The sequence below is a fragment of the Mus caroli genome, unplaced genomic scaffold (assembly GCF_978045245.1).
Source record: "Mus caroli unplaced genomic scaffold, Mus_caroli_1 scaffold_20, whole genome shotgun sequence".
Classification (NCBI taxonomy): domain Eukaryota; kingdom Metazoa; phylum Chordata; class Mammalia; order Rodentia; family Muridae; genus Mus; species Mus caroli.
In genome coordinates, this window is record NW_028227275.1 from 19,321,452 (window position 1) to 19,339,231 (window position 17,780).

The window sequence follows — 17,780 nt, forward strand, 5'->3', positions numbered from 1 at the left end:
TATCAAGTCACATCTCAGGCCTAAATAGGTCTCCTTGACCCCACAGGATGGCTGTGTAGCAAAGGCCATGCTAACAAGATACCTATACTTACTGGGTTTGCTGTGTACAAAGCTTTGTCACCTCTCCCTGACTCTGTTTTGTTTGTTTGTTTTGGTTTTTTGGGTTTTTTTGTTTGTTTGTTTTGTTTTTTCTGAGACAGGGTTTCTCTGTATAACCCTGACTGTCCTGGAACTTACTCAGTAGACTAGGCTGGCCTCAAACTCAGAAATCCGCCTGCCTCTGCCTCCAAAGTGTTGGAATTAAAGGCGTGCGCCACCACTGCCTGGCTTTCTTCCCCACTTTGAGGGACTGGGCAGATATTGTTCCCATTTGGAAGAGGAAGCTGGGGCCACTTGGCCAAGGTCACACTTGCTAAGAAGCAGAGCTGGTGGGTGCAGCAGTCTGCCCTTTTACCCCAGAACTTCCTTTTCTGCTATGAAGACATTAACTTCTCCTCAGCCTAAGCAAGAAACTACAAACTTTCCAGCAGCGTTCTGCTGCTCTGAGGAAGAATCAGGGCTTGGGATGTAGCTCAGGGGTAGAATGCCTGCTTAGTACACACACACACACACACACACACACACACACACACACACTCACACACACATACACACACACACGTGCGCACACACACATACACACACACTCACTCACACACATGCACACACACACACACACACACACGCACACACACACACACATACACTCATACAGCCCTCCCCAGGTCTCCTACCATCTGCCTCCACCCCTCTAGTCCCTGCTGGTATAGCTAACCTGTCAGCAGGTCCTGTAGACTTCCTCAGCGGGATTCTACACCCCACTTTACTCCCAGCCCACCCCCTCTACCTGGAGCACTCTGTTCTTCTAAGTGACCATCATCTTACCCTAGCCCCTCCTTTTTTAGTCTACTCCACAAGTGCCCTAGTGGCTGGGTGGCAGTTTCCCGTGTCTTCCCTTCAGCTCCACAGTTCTAACCCTAAATTCTATAGTCAAGGTGCCCTTCCGGCCTTTCTTTTCAATGCCCCTCCTCAGAACACAACCCCCGCCCCCCCCCCCACACACACACACATTGCTCTAGCTCAGTTAGCTCTTCTCTCTGCTCATTCATACAAGGATCCATTCTCTAGTATGCACAGCACTCCGACTGGAAGAGCCACGAGGACTCGAGGCTCCCCTGGGATGCTGAGGAGGTTGGGATGCTGCTAGGTCATGAAGCAAGCTGATGAGTAAGAAGGATGTGACCACCAAGGGAGGAGTCAAGAGCAGATGTTTAGAAGCAAAGAAATGTTCACAGGTCCCAGAGACAGAGCTTCCTCCATTCCTGACCTCCTTCAGGCCTGTTCTAGGGGCAGTAGCCTCAGAACACTCTTCTCTAAGTTGACCTGGTTATCTCCTGCTGTCCTGTGCAACTCTGACGGCATCAAGTTCAGGGAGCCCTGCTCTTTGTCCAATAGCCCGAGCTGAGCAAGCCTTCTCTGAGGCAGATGTAGGCACTGTTAAAGGTACTGTTTCATTGTCCTCTTGTGTGGCTATGACATGTTCCCCACAAAGTTGGTCTCCTTCCCAGGACTAGAATTCCTCCTGGAGGCCTGAGGAGCACAGAGCTTTCGAGCTGGGCAGCTTCCAGGTCACCTTTTCTAGAACTGTCACGAAAATGCACAATGTTTGGAGTGGCCTATGCCAGAGTTCTCTGTCTTACAAGACTGCATCCTAACTAGAGTTAAGTAGACCAGTAGAGACCTAACTAGAGCAGGGTCAACTGGTCCCTATAGGAATGCAGACTCTCTTTTTTTTTTTTTTTGGTTTTTTGAGACCGGGTTTCTCCGTATAGCCCTGGCTGTCCTGGAACTCACTTTGTAGATCAGGCTGGCCTCGAACTCAGAAATCCACCTGCCTCTGCCTCCCGAGTGCTGGGATTAAAGGTGTGCACCACCGCACCCGGCTCTTTTTTTTTTTTTTTTAAAGATTTATTTATTATTATACACACTGTAGCTGTCTTCAGACACACCAGAAGAGGGCATCAGATCTCATTATGGATGACTGTGAGCCACCATGTAGTTTCTGGGATTTGAACTCAGGACCTTCGGAAGAGCAGTCAGTGCTTTTATTGGCTGAGCCATCTCTCTAGCTCCAGCCATGCAGACTCTTGAGTGGAAAGACCTCAACCCATTTGAGCAGCAAGACATAGGACCTTGAGCCCTGGACAGAAGCAGTTAGAGTGCACAGAGAGAAGCCAACTAAGAGCTGAGCCACAGAGGGGCAATTTCCCAAGGCACCAATCCGCCTGTGGCTTCTTGCCAAATTAGGCTAGATTCATTTGGTTTGCATTACTTGCGATCTGGGGGTCCTAATATAGCAAGGGTCTCCCTTTTAAGTTTTTCCAGGAATACAAAGCAGGTGTTCCACAAATGGTTGCTAAATGAAGGAAAACTGGCCCCAGATTTGAGCTTTCCTATTTCTGCCAAAGGCACCACTACCCCACAAACCCACTATGTGAGGCAAGGAGCACAGCCCCAGGCTGCTCAAGCTGAACACATGTTCCTTGCCTACAATGCATCACATCCCCATTGTCATCTCTTCTTTGGGGCAAGTCAGCACTTAAAGGAGAGGCAGCAGGAGCGGGCCAGAAATGACGGGCCTTCAGAGCACAGGCCAGCAGGGCAGGCTGGGGCCGCAAACGGTACCGTCCTGACTGTCCTTCCCTGGTATTTCTGCCCTATGCTATACCCCTGATCTGCCCAGGATGACTACCAGTCTCTAGCAGGTCATAAAACTAAGGACAATGTCAATGAGTCATTAGTCCCATAGACTAAACACAAAGCTAGACCTAATAGTTCAATAGCTGGAGGACACCTCGGAGGAACATTTGCCAACTCGTTTTCAAAATGTGCCCTTCATAGAACCCAAGGACCTAAGTATAATCTTTGAGGACCATTCTCCCTGGTTTCTCTCAATGCAGTGTCCATCTGATTGTATTTACTGAGCGTCTTGTGACCTCCACCTGCAAGAGTTTTAGTAGTTAAAAATGTTTTAAGAATCCTGGGCCAGACCAACGCCATCATTCAGACAAGGAGTCAGCCTTAATGCCTTATGTGGTGGGCACAGGGAACTTGCCCTGACGTGCTCCTATCATACCCCATCCCCACCAGACAGCTTAGTCTACGGTGACCCTGACAGCATCAGCGGAAGGGTGATGCTAAATGCCCTGACAATGTGGGATTGTCCTGATGCTGGCCCTCTGCTATATATAGTTTCTCCCCTGAAATGACCTCACATAGTAGAAAGGTCTGTGCTGTGGCAAAACCTGGCTCTGTGTCCATGAGTCCGGAGGAGGGCAGCGGCAGAAAGCATGTGGCAATGGGAAAACGGTCTTTGGGAAGGTGGGTGTACGAAGTGGAAGCAAGTGTTTCAGACAACTCTGGTGAAATTCTTGTCGTTGACCCCTGACCTCTGGGGGACTGGAGGTGTCAACCTGACATTTATGAGGTAGATGAGTGATTCAATGAGTTCCAAATCTGTGTTTAAAGTTTTTAAAATTTATTTATTTAATTTTGTATATATGAATGATTTGCTCATGTGTATCTGTGAGCCACATGGATGCCTAGTGTCCTCAAGGTCAGAAGGGGACAGTGAAACCAGAGTAACCGATGGCAGTGAGCTGTCGTGTGGGGACTGGGAATCTGCAACAAGTGCTCTTAGCTACTGAGCCGTATCTCCAGTCCCAAGTTCCAAATCGTAAATGCTAAAACCACCGAGTGTGACAGCCTCCAGTCCTGCCTGCTCACAATGCCAGGTGACTCTTCTCAAGTCACTTCATACGTCTGTCCCCTCGCACACAAACCAACAGGAACTCCTATTTATCCAAACACCCTGATCACTATGCAAGATCTTGTATAATCTTGGTGTAGAAGAACAAGGAAAGGGTCTGGGTGAGGAGCTAGATAAATATCCAAAGAGAATGGAGACCCTCCAGTGGCAGGAAGACAGATTTCTTACTTGGCCTTTCTGCACTGTAATTCACATTTTTTACGTGAATGCACCCTGATTTTACAGTGAGAAAAATGCTACTGCTTGCTTCTCTCCCACCTGCACCCTTTTCCCAGCACTGACCTTTCTGCCAATCATACCCATTCATGCCTCCGCTCCGCTCAGCTCTCATGCAACCCCAACTCCTGCCCTGCAGGGAGCAGCTTAGCTGCTTCCTCTGGAGATGAACCCTGAACCCTGAGTCTACAGGGACCTCCCCCACCCAGCTCATCTTCAGTGACCATACAACTTGATCATACCATGCAAGCCTGGTCCGCACAGTTGCTGTTTGAAATGCTACCGTCTTTGCCTTTGTTCCCTCCTCTAGGCGTTTCTCCATAAACCATCGCAGACGATGTGATGGACAAGGATGCTACACGCGCCTGTTTGTGAAGCAGGACCAACTATCTATCACAAATAACACAGGAAACAGGCTCATGTTTCCTATCAGGTATCAGAGCATCAAATTCACACCACCTCTGTACTGACCAGTGTCTTGAGCCCCCTGCACACCAAGTTATTCTCACTCAGGGCTAGGGCTGGGTTGGGAAGTCCCTGTCACTTCAATGGATGCATCTGGACAAGCCTGTTGACCTCGCAGGTTTTGGAAAATTACCCCTTCACCTCTAGAGCTGAGGCTATCTGTTGAAACTCAAACTGGCACAGTATGGTGGGCAGACACCAGAAGAATGGGGCCTAAGGCTACAGCTGCTTCTTGGAAGCAGCCTCTGGGTCACCGCCCTCATGCCAAAGGAAAGGTGCTGTGGAACTGTAGCAGGCTCAATTCTTGGCCCAGGCCTTCAGGAGAAATGCCTGAAGATCAAGGACCAGCCAGCCAGGCCCTGCCTCTTCCTTCAGGGACCTTGAACTACTAGAACAAAGTAGGGCTCAGCTTCAGAAAGGGTTGGCTTCAGGTTACAGGCACCCCCCAGAGAATGTGGCTGATCCCCCCCCCCCTTTTTTCCCTTTTGCTAGTCCATCCTATTCCTAGAGAGAGACCCCAGTGACAGGAGAAACGAGGAAACTGTAAAAGGATTCTGGTGAACCATGATGTAAAAATCACAGCAGTAATAAGTTTCTAGCCAAATGATGTCTCCCATCTCCTCAGCAACCGGACCTGAACCAGGTCATGCCAGGAATATCACAGAGCTCTGGACCCAGATGAGCTCTGGGTTCTATAGAGCAGACATAAGAATTCAGAGGACAGAAAGTAGACAGAAGTTGGCCTTGGGCATAAACTGGCTGTGCAGAGAGCACTGTGGGCTCCCTCGGGCACTGCCTCCCCTAGGTCCCCTGGGAATCCTGGCGCTGTGAACTATGGATGCCCCTGGAGGAGTAGGTGTGGGGAGGAGAAAGCTGACTTAGAAAAACAAATCACAGAGACTCAGCACCATTCAGGCTATCACACTGTGCGCTCCCTGTGGAGTTGGAGCAGACCCTTTGTGTCAGTGCTTCTCACATCTGGCAAGAGCAGGGGTTAGCAGAGTGGTCAGGGAGCAGCGGGCAGCAGAGTGGTCAGGGAGCAGTGGGCAGCAGAGTGGTCAGGGAGCAGCGGGCAGCAGAGTGGTCAGGGAGAAGAGGGCAGCAGAGTGGTCAGGGAGAAGAGGGCAGCAGAGTGGTCAGGGAGAAGCGGGCAGCAGAGTGGTCAGGGGCCACTCTACAGCAGCTCTTTCACTTGCCAGTATCTTATTCCCAGGTAGCACTAGCAGGGTGTGTGCCTTAAGCACGAAGCTCTGGCTCAATCGTAATCCTCCGAAGTCTTAGTTTCCGCACCCACTGGGCCTCTGTGAAGTGGAAGTGACAGGTCTACACCGCAAACCCAAAGTGAAGACTAAAGACTCAATGTTAAACACTTGGGAGGGGTCTTACCATAAATGTAGTAGATTAATAAATTGTACTGACTTCAGTAACAAGGATTCCTGCAGCTCTGGGACAGGGCTTGGGAAATAAAAGTGTGTGCACCTATTGCGAGAAGACAGAGAGCCTTAGCTAGGAAAAACAACGCACCAACCTTGTGTGCACTGTCCCATGCTACAGAGGTTAAGTGTGGCCTGCCCCAGATGCTGGGATGGCAGCACTGGGAGCATGGACCTATAACACTGTTACAAATGCACTTTCTGGAACATTCAGGAGCTGAAGCAAACTGGCAGAAGTAGGGTACTATTAGTCACGAGTAGCAATGACGTCAGTAAACCAGCTATACCTGTTTAGAGACCAGTGAGCCCTTTGCTGAATTGGAAGGTAAGTAGGTAGGGTGGAGAAGGAACCCAAGGCTGAGAGGGTCAGGAGGAATGGTCTAAGTCCACATTCTTCCATTTTGTACTGTGTGAGCCCCCTTCCAGTTCTCACAGTAGTTAATATCACAAAGTGCGGAACCCCTCACCCGGGGTGGGGAGGGACACCTTTACAGGACCATCGTACCAGACAGGTGTAAATGCTTACTACACATAATCCAACAGGACTCACCCAATCCAGGGGCTGCTTCTCAGGTGTGGAGAGGTGTGGGGGGTGTGTGTGTGTGTGTGAGGAGGGCAACAATGAGCATGATCACAGCTGGCCTGCGTCAGACAAATGAACAAAGGCTCCAGGAAGGAAGCCCCAAAGAGTCTGAGACAGTCCAGCCAACCTGGAGGTACTACCGCCCCAGCAAACTGAGTGCCCTCCGCAGCTCTGACCTACTGAACAAGAACTGTCTGAGTCTGTTTGGAGACAGCCTAGAACAGCCACTGGCTGCTGCTGCAATCATCTGCAGGAGCGGCCAGCCGGGAGCGCTGCCAATGATTTGCTACTAATGAGAGCTGAAGTTCTCAAGTTTTTGTGAATGATTCACATTTTAAAAGTGAAGCTGAATTCAAGGCTAGCTCCATCATAACATCACTGTTTGGCAACTTGCTTACAATTTTCCTTCCTGAATAAATGGAATGAAAAAGAATGGTAGCTAACTCTAGAAATAACTGAGGAATCAGGACTTGCATTTGAACATCCGTTGGTTATCTTAACCAAGGGAGGGGTAGATGGAAGACAGCCACCAAGTACAGAGAGCAATAGTAAATAATAACTAATATTAACTGCACGTTTAATGCGCCCCGGGCACAATTCTCTACCCAGAGTAGCTCACTGAATCCTCATCACAACACTTTGGGGTAGGCACTGCTTCTCCATTTTACAGATGAACAAAGTGAGAGCCAAAAAATTCCAATTACTTTGCCCTACATTACATTAATGAGCTAGAGGATCTGTGATATTTAAGATAAACACCAAATGAATAAATTTTTTTACCGTAATTACCATAGTTTCCTGCCACTAAAAGAAAACTATTTCATAATCTTCCTGCAAGAGAACTCCAGTATTTGTGAATGAAAGAAAAGTCATGGCCAGTCCTACTGTGCACTCAATTGAAGAAAGGATCAGAGGGTGACTACCAGACCCCTCCCAGGTTACAGGATGAGCTCTGCTCTGCTCCTTTCAACACTGGGGAAGACAGACAGTTTTCACAGGACCAGGTGCTCTGCCTTGGGTTATGTCAGTAAAACCCAGTACCATTCTCTAAAATGGGTGTGAGCCCTCAGCTGCCACTCCCACTCATCATCACACTTAACCTAGTGACTCTAAATAGTCTCTGGTCTCCACTTCACTGACGTAGAAACTGAAACTGAATGGAGGGGCTGGAGAGATGGCTCAGCAGTTAAGAGCACTGGCTGTTCTTCCAGAGGCTCCAGATTCAATTCTGGGCCACATGACAGCTCACAGTCCGAGGGATCTTACCTCTTCTTCTGTCCTCCCTGTACACCAGCACTCGAACATACATGCAGGCAAAACACAAAACACCCACACATATCAAGCACTCATGGAGCAAGTGCCTCCCCTCACCCCCAGGCTTCTGCTGTTTGCTAGTAAATAACCTAAGGCAGCTCAGGACTCTCTCAGTCTAGGTGCCTGGAAGGAGAACCGGGATTCCTGCCCAGCCTGCCTATCAGGAAGGCTGCGGGGGATCCAACAGTTCCCAGTGGCTGAGGAAGCACTTTGAAATCTACAAAGTGCTGAGCAAAGCAAGGGATCGTTCATCTTCCTAATCACAAAGAGTGACGCCTGGTTCTGTGAGCACTTACTAACGTGACTCTCCTTTTCGCTTTCCCTGGGAGTCTGAGAATAATTCAGAGGCTGTGAAGCGTGGGCAACTCCTTTCTTCAAGTCCCGGCACCTGGGAGTTGGGGAGTGGGGGTTCACTGGGAGAAGGCAGAGAGAGTAGTTACATTTGCATTCTATTGGGGGGGAGGAGGGATGTTTGGTTTTTGTTTTTATTATTTGTTTTTGTTTTGTTTTGTTTTTCTCTTCAGGATCAGGATCTTGGCCGGAATTCCACTGCCTCCAGCACTAAGCCCTCAAATAGCAGTCCAGGCACATCTATCAAGTACCTACTATGTGCCAAGAGGATGGTGGCTGGGCTTTTCTGCCTGTGAAGGTGTGGTCTGGTGCCAGGAAACCAAACAAGGCAGAACCAGCAACAGATAGAGGAAAGCTCTCATCATGGAGCTGTGTAGACCTCAAGGCTGTCAGCCTGGGTGCTTCCATAAGCCGGACAGGGCTACAGCAATACACATGCTCTGTGGACATGGAATTAAGAGTCCAGGCCTTCCCAGGAGGTGGTGGCACATGTCTTTAACCCTAGCACTCAGGAGGCAGAGGCAGAGGAGTCTCTGAGTTCAAGGCCAGCCTGGTCTAAAGAGCAATTCCAGGACAGCCAGGGCTACACAGAGAAACCCTGTCTTGAAAGACAAAAACAAATGAAAAACCTAGAAACAAAAAGGCAATGACAAAAAAACTGTGGTGCTAGAACCCTGGGCTCTGAGACCTCAGCTCATCAGGGTTTCAGTCCAGTGGTGCAACAAGCTGTGTGTTCCTGGACAGCAAAACTGTCTCTCTGAGGCTGTTTCTTTGCCTGTTTAAAGATGATGGTGGCAGCCTTTGGTTAGTAGAATTCACCTGAATCCTGCACCTGATGCTCCTGGAACATGGTGCACCCCAGATGACCTGCTAGCTGCATCTCTTGAGTTCTCAAAAATAACCCTGCAGCCCATGGGCTCACTGGCCAGACAGTGGCTGGCTGGCTCTCAGGCATCCAGGCTTGGGCTCTGAGAATTCCACTCTTCACTGTGGGCTCCTAAAACCTGCCTCTTAGAACAAACAGCAGCAAGTGAGGAGCCATTCCAGCACTGTAATCATATGGACACAGCAGAGGGTCTGTCCCTTTCCTAATAGGCTGTCCTGAGGGCAACAAACCCAGGGTCAAGGATGGTGCAAGTGCAATGCACACAGAGTTCAGTCTTTCTCCAATGCAAGGGGGATGCTGTCCTTGCAGGCGGGGGAGAAAATAAGAGTTCATGCATGGCCCTGTGGGGCCAAGAAGTTCACCATGTAGCCAAAGCCCTGGGCCACGCCCTACCTTCCCCCAGGGGAACCATAGGTCTACTACTCTTGTCTGCAAAAGGAACAAGACTAGTGGCTGTCTAGGCCTGAGTAAGATGACATTAGGAGCCAGATGAATTATCAGAACACCATATTGTATCTTTCCCAACCACCAGCCACGGAGTTAGAAACCCAGAAGCCAGCCAGATTCTGACCAAGAGATGTTGGCCTACACCCACCATCTGGAATACCCTTCAGGCTTCAAGTTCCGATCTACTGATCTTTCTCTAAACGGAAGAAGCTCTGCTGTCTGAAGGGGTTATCTGAGCCCAAAAGACATGTCCACTACATGGGAAACCATTAGTGTGGATATTATAAAGATACAGAAGCAAAGCAGCAGGCAGCAGGACAATTAGGTATTCCTTCTTTTCTTTTCTTTTTTTTTATGAAAAGACACTTTGACACATGCTACAATATGGATGAATAGTGAAAATATTCTACATAGGCATGGTGCCACAATCCCGGAATCCCAGCACTCAGAAGGCAGAAGCAAGGCATTCAACAAATATGAGTTCACAGCCAGCCTAAACTACATAGCAAGTTTCCGCCCAGTTTGAGCTACAGAATGAGACCACTCCTAAAAACCGAAGGGGCATAACCGAGTGGTCTAGGACTTGCACGTGTAAGGTCCTAGATGTCATTAGAAACTCAAGTATAGTTTATGTACATTATATATATATTTTATGTTACGTGTCTGGTTAGCCATGGGGGAGGGGCACTGTTTGCTGTGTTTTGACGAGACGGGATCTCAGTGTCACCCATGCTGGCCTCTGACTTCCTCTATGGCCTAAACTGACCCGAGCTTCTCATTCATGTGCTTCCTCTTCTCCAGTGGCCCAGCTTAACTAGGCTGCTTGTTAACAGGGAAAGGTGACCACTCATTTCCAGGAAGAAGACTCAGCAAGGTTTGTAAGTGGAAACACGGGCCACAATGAACTCAGCATGGGACCACTCAGGTGGGAGTCCTCAGCCCCAGGCCTCAGAGGCCTCACGTTATTAGATGCACAGTGACAGGCAGGACAGCTCATGGTTGCCATCTGCCCCATCACTTTTCTCGCCAGCCAGAACTCTCTTCTTTCTAATATAAAGCTTCTGAGAAGACCTTGTTGGGGGGTCCCCACTCCCACCGAGCAGGTGCTGTACACATGCACGGAGTGACCTCAACAACCAAAGTGACACAGCGATCTCTATGTTGCATCTATCTTACTCAGGAGAACCTTGGTTGTTTTAGTGATTCCCATCCAAAAATAGGTTCTAACTACATCTTTTATAGTTTTTCACCTTAAAAAGAGCTTCAGTGATCTAAAAGGGGGGAAAAATCACTGGATATGCCTTTGTAAAAATTCTGTAGCTTTGAATAGAAACCTTCTAAGTTCACAAAGTCTCCTCTTCATCCAGGGTCTCGTTTCAGTCTTACAACCTCTCTGAGAGGTCAGCAGAGAGGCAGTCTCTCCATTATACTAACAGGGAAACTGAGGCTTAAAGAGATCAAGGGCTTATCCAAAGCCACACAGACAACTGGAATGGAGAAAGGAAGAAAAGCTTTCCCTCCAATGTCAGATGAAAGCCTGGATTGAGACTGTGCAGCCATGAAAAGAATTTAAAATTATTTAGCTAACTTCATCCTCATAACTTCTTGCTGCAGTAAACTAGAAATAGTGTCATATATGTATATACGTATGTGTATACAACTTATATATCAACCAAGCAGGAAACAAATGACCTGCCTACTCCAATCATGAACATAACAGAGACTAAATGTTCCTCCCTCTTGAATACGTTTGACCTTGCCGACACCACACCTCTTGACCTCATGGCAATCAATACTTGACAGAGCCCATGCAGTTTAAATATAAGCTGCACTGTAGTTCTGTGAACGAGGTGGGGCGCGGATACACCTTTGTTCTCCTTTTTAATAGCTGGATAAGAAAAAAAAAGAGAGAAAGATAAAGAAATCTCTAGGTTTCTTTTCAGCTCTGAAATCCTATGATCCTAAAAATGCTCTACCAAATCAATGATGAAGAGGCCTGGGATCCACATCACTTGACTTCCTGCCTCACATTCTACATGGCTACTTCTTCCCTGCCCTGTGAGTTACAGACTATGAACACAGGGTAAGCCTGCACACATCAAATGCAGTGCCCCTGCCTGGCTAGGACCTCACAGTGACGCTGCTCTAAGGAGTGCTGTAGCTTCAGTACCTCTGTCTCCAACATGAGGCTCCCACTCAGAATCATACCCCAGGCACTAGCTGGTCTACTCACTCCTGGGTAGGGGCATGCTGGTCCTAGGTCACTCAGGCTGTAGCCCAAGTTCTTTCCTCAGGATACCTGCTCTAATGCAGGCAGGCTCACTTACATTTCCTGCAGATCCTATTAGCTTTGTTACATGTTAATTCATTCCAGAAAAACTGATTGGGCACCTACCATGTTAGGCACTGCTGTTGGCACTGAAGACCAAATCTCTGACTACACAGAGAAAGGTGATCCAGTCAGTGTTAGGTGATGCTGTGGATTATGGAGGAAAACAGAACAGAGATGGGAAATAATGCCAAGAGCAAAGGAAGGAGGGATGATTTTCCAGAAGAATGGCCTGGGAGGGCTGAGGAGAAGATGGGACCAATTCAGGTTCCAAGGGGCTGAGAAGGGGAGTAAAGAGAGCAGATGCCTAAAGACAAGTGAACGGGCGCCTTGTACTCCACCAGCAGGACAGAGTGAGCTGGGCAGTCCCAGGAAGGGCTGAGCATGGAAGTAACAAAATCTAACTTACAGGTCACACCATCACTTTGTCTGTGGGTCACAGTGGTACAGAATGGAGAGTGTCTAGTGCAGAATACACTAAGGGCAGAGCCAGCAGGACTTACTGATTAAATGGATATGGAATTTGAGACAGGGAAATTTGAGAGTTTTAGAGGCCAGGACAACTGGAGAATGAAGTCACCAATAACAGAGACAGAAACAAGATGGAGGGTAAGAGAGGAGTGCGGATTCGCTCTGGCTTGGATGTACATGTGAGAAACCCTTGGGAAGGAGAGGGACAGACAAACAGAAAAATCTTCAAGACTGAAATTGAAGAGGATGGGTTGAGATTATAAACACAGGAGTCACTAGCATATATAATACATAACTATAAACAATAAGCATGATCACATGGGTAATCATGTAATTTTCTTGTATTTACTGTCTGTACCCCCAAGACTCTGTGTGGCCAGGGACCATGCCCGTCCACAGCCAGCAAGGTGCCTGGTGGTCAGTAAATGTTTACCGAGCAAATGGAGAAGCTGCTCCATTACTCCTTTAAGACTGGCCCCGGGCTGGTGAGATGGCTCAGTGGGTAAGAGCACCCGACTGCTCTCCCGAAGGTCTAGAGTTCAAATCCCAGCAACCACATGGTGGCTCACAACATGGTGGCTCACAACCATCCGTAACGAGATCTGACTCCCTCTTCTGGAGTGTCTGAAGACGGCTACAGTGTACTTACATATAATCAATAAATAAATCTTAAAAAAAAAAAAAAAAAAAAAGACTGGCCCCACAAGCAGCAGCCTCCTTGCAACCACAGAGCCCAGCCCAGCCAGGCTGAACCAGGGCCCGGGGCTCTTCCCTCTAAGCTAACGAGTCCAGGATGTAAGTGGATCCACCTGGCACAGCACAGGGTCAGACATTTGGGTTTCAACCCTGCCACAGTCTCACAGAGCGGGGCCTGTTCTGCCACCTCCATTTCTCTCGACCATGGCTGTGGGCCAGGGTTGCTTCACCCCATTCCTGGGCAGGATGCTGCTCTACCTGAGGCACTGGATGGGAAGGACTCGCCACAGGAGTAAATCCTCAAGTAGGCTTCGAAGCATCCAGGATAGCCAGGATCTAGAAAAAGGGAACCCGAGCCTACGCAGCATGCATTCGGAGCAAAACAAACAAACAAGCACGCCTTTAATCCCAGCACTGGGGAGGCGGAGGCAGAGGCAGGCAGATTTCTGAGTTCAAGGTCAGCATGGTCTACAAAGTGAGTTCCAGGACAGCCAGGGTTATACAGAGAAACCCTGTCTCAAAAAACCAAAGCAAACAAACAAACACACAAACAAAAATAACTTTAAAGGGGGCTACTAGTAAGAAAAACTAAAGACTATGTCTCAAAAATTATTTAAAAATACATTAGTGTTTTTGGTGTCTGTAGTTGTTACTACCCAAGAAAAATTTAAAATGTCACTAAACAATAAAGAGTACCATAGATACACAAGACTCCTTTTCTCAATCACTAGCACTCAAATGAGTTCCCAACAGGAACAAGACTAGAAAATCACACTTATTGTGAGGGCTCAGAGGCGGGTTAGCAGTCCAGAGTGCTTGCTGCTATTCCAGAGAACCTGAGTTCAGTACCTAGCACTCACATTGGATGGTTTACAACTGCTGGTAACTCTAGCTCTGGAGACTCTATACTCTTCTGGCCTCTGTGGGTACCCATAGACACAAGCACAATACACATAAAATAAAAATAACTCTTGCTACCACTACTGAGCACCTGTGTATGTGACTGCCACAAACTACATGGCAGACAGAGAGAACCGACTCAGGCCAAATGTCCTCTGACCGAGATTCTTTGACCAGGGACACTGAGTCCATTTCATTTGTCAAATGACTGAGAAGACAGAATTAAGGACAAAGGGTACCATTGTGAGGTACATTTCAGTCCAATAACTCTAGTCTGGAACAACCTTTTTTGTTTGTTTGTTTGTTTGTTTTGAGACAGGGTTTCTCTGTGTAGCCCTGACTGTTTTGGAACTCACTCTGAATACCAGTCTGGCCTTGAACTCAGAAATCCGCCTGCCTCTGCCTCCCCAGTGCTGGGATTAAAGGCGTGTGCCACCACGCCCAGCTGGAACAACCACCTTTAGGGAAGGAGATGATAACACTGATGGCTTCCAGTGACTGTCCACTCTGACAAGGTAGAGAGCCCTGCTGAGGTGCCCAGGGTCAGAGGCCTAGGCCCAGACTTCAGGCTCCTCCTCCTGTTGAACTTCTTGTTGTTTTATTTTTTTGAGACAGGGTCTCATCATGTATCCCTGGCTGGCCCAAACCTCAATATGTAGACAAGGCTGGCCTCAAACTCACAGATCCTCCTGCCTCTGCATCCAGAGTATTAGGATTCACAATGTGTATCACCATGCCCCACCTCTCCTTCTCTCTTTTAAAAAATGTTTTGTATGTGTTTTTGTGTGTGTGCGCGCACACACACACACACACACACATACACACACGTACACGTACACTCTGTCCCAGACATGAGTGTGGAAGTCAAAGAAGAACACTCAGGAGGCTGTCCTCTCTTTCTATTATGTGAATCTCAAGGATTAAACGCAGATGGTCAGGTTTGGTGCCAAGTGACCTGACCTGCCTGCCTGACTCTGTTCAGGGCTTCATCCCACACATGACAAAAGAAAGCAAAAGTTAGGGTTCAGTTATGGGGAAGGGTCAGGCACACCCTAAACTCAGTGTTGGGGGTTCAGTTATACGTTATAGGCCAGGAGTCTACCTCTGTGCCACCCCCTAGTTCTAGGCATCAGTCTGACAACATGAAACTGTGTCCCTGTCAAAAGGTAAGCCACAGATACTACAGGGTGCCAAGTGCGTGCTGTGAAGTTAAGAGGGATCCCTCCCCTTGTACCAAATCTGTCATCCATCAGAGTAGCCCTTGGCTTTGGACTTTATGAATAAAACTATTCATAGTAGGGTCCACAGAATTAAAAGGACCATTCACTAGCAGGCTAAAAAAAAGTTGAGATATACTTCAGCAAAATGTTTGCATAAAAGATTAAAGTGGCAGGATGAAGTCAGGGTAGCTTTCTACAGTAACAAGTGCTGAGGGCTTCCTCGGTAGGAGCCACTGTGCTCAGTGCTGATTGTGTGTACATAGTTGTGTGAGTGAGTGAGCGAGTGAGTGAGGGACAGAAACAGACCAACATACAAGGAAAGACAGAAGCCAGGTCTCCAGACTTACAGCGTCAGCTGCTGATAGAGGACTGTGAACTTCAAAGACATGACTAATAATATAGAACAGATAATTGTTAACAAAGTGGCACCATGGCACTGCTAAGTGTCTGCAGTAGTTCTCAGAAGCCACCTTCCTGCTGGGGGTGGGGGCCTGATGAGCAGGCTGCTTCAAGGGGATATGGGCATGAGCAGAGTATGAGATGCAGATATATGAAAATGTCAAAAACTAAACCCATCTTGTGTGCTGATTAAAAAAAAAAATTAGCCGGGTGTGGTGGCGCACACCTTTAATCCCAGTACTCAGGAGGCAGAGGCAGGCGGATTTCTGAGTTCGAGGCCAGCCTGGTCTACAAAGTGAGTTCCAGGACAGCCAGGGCTATACAGAGAAACCCTGTCTCAAAAACAAACAAACAAATAAACAAGTAAATAAAAAGTAGGATGTGGTGGTAGACTCCTATAATCCCAGCACTCGAGGCTGGAGAGAGAGTTCAAGGCCAGGCTAGGGTACATGGCTATACTAGGTACATAGGAAGTTCTAGGCCAGTCTGTTTTCATTATACTGCAATGTCCTGTCTCAAAAGAAAAGAAATGAAGGCAAATAGGATGGATGGATGAATTTGGGGTTTGAGGTGTACTCTGAAGAAAGACTCTCATAAAGTGGAAAAGGTATATGTAAACATTACTGGCCTTAATGTCAAGGAAGAGGAAGCAATAGGGTTCTAAAAGGACCAGGCCAGACTTGTCCAGTCTTGAAAGTTAAAGGCCTTGTAGAGGTAGAAGGTACTGAACAAAAATAACTGCAGTCTGGACACACAGTGGCTTCTAGATGGAGTGTATGCAGGTATGAGATGAATGACTGATGGTGAGCTTGCCCTCCCTGGAGCTCACTGCAGCCTGGGGGAATAGCCGGGCTTGAGATGGTTTGGGAAAGGGCATGTCTGTAAGACACAATGACTCTGATGGGAGAACTAGCAGGCTCCTGTGACGAGCTGACAGAAAGCTGAGGACAAGTCAGCAGAGTATAGGACAGCCGGTAGAGATGTGCAGAACCTGTTGTGGATGGGTGGAGCCCCAGGATATCCACAGTACTGATGTCTGCCTAGACATGGGGGTTTGGGAATCAAGCTGATAACTAAGAGGCAGGGGTCTTTCTGATGGACAGAGAGTTGTGCAACTAAGTAAGCTCTCTCTGGGAGGGGGTGTCATGAGGAAACCCAGATTGTCAAACTGAGCCCCTGGTGTCTAACAGGTGAGGGTGGGCAAGAGAAATTGAAAAGGAAAATTGGAGGATAGAGATGCAATTCAAGGCAGAATGCGTCTGTAAACTCCTACCCTCAAAACTGGAAAAAAAATGATAGAGAAAGGAAACCAGGATAAGGATAGCAGAGATAGAAAGCAGTTCGGAGTCTGAGGTAGGAAAGGGTAGTCAACCATGAAAACACGAGGCAAGATCAAGGATGGAGCATACAAGAAATAAAAAATTATTTGCTGACTGTCTGCTTGATCAAATATATGAATGATATAAATGAATGAATGAACGAACAAAACTCCTTGGTCAGAAGAAAGGCCAGGGTTGCTTTCAAGAGGAATTTGTAAGTTTTACTCCATCCTCCTATAAAAACGTTTCTGCTTGCACAAGTCATCCTGTCCAGCACACACACACACACACACAGACACACACACACATATCCTTCCCAACTTCCCCTCTGCTTCTCCCCATCTTCCTTCCCAGTTTACACAAGCAAAACAACACACCTTCAGTGTCAAAGCAGACAGGAAACTCCAACTAGAGTTTCCACTTCATTAACAACTGCGCCTGTGGCTCCTCTTACATAAAGGGGTATGTGGTAACAAGGGGGAAGAGACCGGATTCCAACCCCAGTTGCACTTCTAACTCACTGTGTGACTTAGGGGAAGCTGCCCAACCTCTCTGGATCTGTGTTTTTACATAAAAGAGAGGTAGATCTGGAAATTCAGTCCAGTGTTGAAGGTCTTTTTGTGCGCCACAGTTTATCATTTGCATAAGTTCTTTGCAACACCCCCAGAGAAGAGAGTACAAGACAGGGAAATGACCCTCAAACGAAGCACCAGGACAGAACTGGTGTTCCAAGAAAGTGAGACCGCGCTACTGGAGCTTCGAAGATTGCCAGAGAGCAGATCCCATTCTCATGGCTGAGAGGGATCCCATTCCAAGAGCTGAGAACGCTCCTAACAAACACGAAGGCGACGCTCACCCCGCACCCCACATTTCCTAGACTCCC

At 47.9% G+C, this 17,780-nt stretch overlaps 1 protein-coding gene across 2 annotated transcripts in view; it reads right to left on the minus strand.

Annotated features, from left to right (window-relative positions):
• Positions 1-17,780, minus strand: part of Ubtd1 (ubiquitin domain containing 1) — a 55,943-nt gene that overhangs the window by 36,891 nt on the left and 1,272 nt on the right. The gene's annotated exons all lie outside the window — the stretch shown is intronic.